Source organism: Panthera tigris, chromosome D1 (assembly GCF_018350195.1).
Source record: "Panthera tigris isolate Pti1 chromosome D1, P.tigris_Pti1_mat1.1, whole genome shotgun sequence".
Taxonomy (NCBI): Eukaryota; Metazoa; Chordata; class Mammalia; order Carnivora; family Felidae; genus Panthera; species Panthera tigris.
Window position 1 is genome coordinate 59765651 of NC_056669.1, and position 3219 is coordinate 59768869.

The 3219-nt window shown below is 41.1% G+C and overlaps 1 pseudogene; it reads left to right on the forward strand.

The window, feature by feature from the left end:
* Positions 1 to 2067: 2067 nt before the first annotated feature.
* On the forward strand, positions 2068 to 3011 carry LOC102952744 (annotated as a pseudogene).
* The last annotated feature ends 208 nt before the right edge of the window (positions 3012 to 3219 follow it).

The following is a 3219-nucleotide window of genomic DNA, read 5'->3' on the forward strand; positions in this document are numbered from 1 at the left end:
GTTTCAATGATAAGTAATTATGAAGACTTTGTAGTATTATTCCTGGTCTTGACCCTGTGGTGAAGGGGGTAGGATATGGCTGCCTGTTGGGGGGCTGTCTTTGTTCCACTGCGCTCACCCCTTGAACCTGCCCCAGGTCGGGAGGGCATCTCACTTCCAGTTGTTTAGAAAGGTCTCTTTTTCTTAACCCATTTCAAAGATGAGGAAATTACGTCCAGGAAATTTTGAAAAGTTTCCAGCTCTGTGCTTTGAGTTGTAATGATATTTTTGAGGCTGAAATTTCTGTTCTAAGAAGTGGATTGTGGGAGATGCAGGAGAGAAGCATCAAAGGAAAATACTTCAAAAGGGAAGGGCTGGAGAAGGTGCAAAACCTTAGGACATGTTTACACAGCTGCGGCTCAGAAAGCCTAGAGCCATTAACATTGTCCAAGGCCGGATCCTCCTTTACACCTGACCCTTCCTAGTGTTATAAAAACCAATTAACTCGAAATTCAACCTTGAAAAGCTAAACCATTAGATTGATTAACACACTTGCTTAGCTGACTTTATGCACGTAGTCTTTAGCAATTATCCTAATAAAAAGAACCTTCATTCTGGAGTCGGGGCCTCATTCCGACTCTAGTACAAGGACCTTCAGTTAACTGCAGTTTGTTTGCGGACTCATCTTTTGCGACTCTGGCCGTAGTCCCTGCAACAGTGGATGGTGACAGTCCTTACTAGCCTGTGTTGGCAGAAGAAATGAATGGTGTGTAGTAAGTAACATTTTCATATCACTGCCGAAAAATGTGAAGCTACTTTAAGATGATACTTTCTTGATCTTACTTCACTGCAATAGTAATTCATCAATACATGAATTTCTCTCACCAGGGCAAACTTCATCAAATTCCAGTCTTTGCTCTCTTTTTCCATCACTTCTCTCTTCCACATAGTTGTTAGATAAATATATCCAAAGTGCTTTCCAATTTCAAAACTGTTCATGGCTGATCTTTTTTCCTAACTGATGAAGTTCATCCCCTTTACTTTCAGAGTCAGTCTACTTTTGTTGCCATCTTTTTTTCTAACTGCTCCAAATTTGCCGCATCACAGCCTCACAGAGCTGAAAGCTGCTTTAAACATATTTTGCATTTGTGGGCCAAGCATTTCTTCTTGAATTCCCAGATGACTTTCCCCCATTCATTACTTGATACTTCCTCAACCTGATGGCATCCTACTTTATTTTCAAGGCTAAGTTCAGATATGAAGTCATTCTTAAAACCATTACAAATATAAACAATGAGAATTACTTCCATTGTGTTTCCATACTAAAATTTACTTGTAAAACTAATATGTCAACTTAATAATTTAATTTTAATTAATGTAAATGTCTCTTATGAGCTTAGGACCTTATTTAGAAAACAAACCATCTTTTTTAAAATTTATTTTTTATTTTTAAAAAGCTTTTATTTAAATTCCAGTTAACATACAGTGTTATATTAGTTTCAGGTGTACAATACAGTGATTTAACACTTCCTTTTTAAAAAAATTTTTTTTAATGTTTATTTATTTTTGGGAGAGACACAAAGCGCGAGCAGAGGAGGGTCAGAGAAAGAGAATCTGAAGTAGACTCCAGGCTCTGAGATGTCAGCACAGAGCCTGACGAAGGGCTCAAACTCAAGAACCATGAGATCATGACCTGAGCCGAAGTCGGATGCTTAACCGACTGAGCCACTCAGGTGCTCCATGATTTAACACTTCCATACACACCAGGTGCTCATCTCAGCAAGTGCTCTCCTTAATCCCCATCACCTATTTCACCTATTCCCCACCCACCTCCTCCCCACCTCCCCTCTGTCAACATTCAGTTTGTTTTCTGTAGTTAAGTGTCTCTTTCCTGGTTTGTTTCTCTCTGTTTTTTTTCCCCTTTGCTTGAACAAATCATCTTATTTACCTTTAGTATCATAGTTCCTGGCACCTTCAGAATGGAATAGAATTAGATAAATGTGAAAAGCTGCTGGTAACAGCAAAAACAATCTTGGTGTATGAACTGAATTTTCCTCTCTGTTAATAGGAAACTTGTCTGATCCAGGCATGACTACCTTAAACCACACTGCTGTTAGTCACATGGTCTTCTGTTTGCTGGCCATTCCTGGCCTTGAGGACCAGCATGTGTGGGTTTCCATCCCCTTCTTCGTTTCCTATGTCATCGCCCTGCTTGGGAACAGCCTGCTCATCTGCATTATCCTCACAAAGTGCAGCCTCCACGAACCCATGTACCTCTTCCTCTGCATGCTGGCCGGAGCAGACGTTGTCCTCTTCACGTGCACAGTAACTCAGGCCTTGGGCGTCTTCTGGTTCCGTGCTGGGGAAATCTCTCTGGATCGCTGCATCACTTAGCTCTTCTTCATACATACCACCTTCATCTCTGAGTCAGGGATCTTGCTGGTGATGGAGTTTGACTGCTACATTGCCGTATGCTACCTACAGAGATACACCACTATTCTTACATGTGCACTGATTGGGAAAGTTGGATTGACTATCTTTCTGAGAAGTTATGGTACAATTTTCCCTATAACGTTTCTTCTGAAAAGATTGGCTTTTTGCAAAAGTAGCATCCTCCCAAACACAGCCTGTAAGCATACTGTCTTGGCCCGTGCTTCCTGTAATGACATATGACTAAACATCTGGTATGCGGTTTTGTCCTAATGTCAACAGTGGTCTTAGGTATCGTGCTAATTTTTATTTCATATGTGCTGATTCTCCACGCTGTCGTCTGCATCCCTTCTGGAGATGCTTGTCACAAAGCTCTCAATACTTGCGGCTCCCATGTCCGTGTCATTGTCCTCTTTTATGGACCTGGGATCTTTACAACACTTACTCAGCAGTTTGGATGCCACATCACACCCCATATTCATGTTCTGCTGGCCAGTGTCTGCATTATGGCTCCTCCTATGCTAAATCCCATCATGTATGGGATAAAGACCAAACAGATCCAGGACCAGGTGGTTTATGCATTGTTTACAAAGCAGAAATAATTTTGATGTGGAAGCTGGCATTCTTTTTTTGTTAGCAATCCTCTCCATGGATGGAGTAAGCTTTAGCACCAGTTTATGGAAGCAGGTAAGATACTAGTCAAATGACTCCAGGTGTTGCTGTTTCTAGTGAAATTGCATGAATGTGATTTTTGTACATGTTTCTTCCAAAGTCTCTAATATGTCATTGAATATCAGCGTCTTTGGGGCC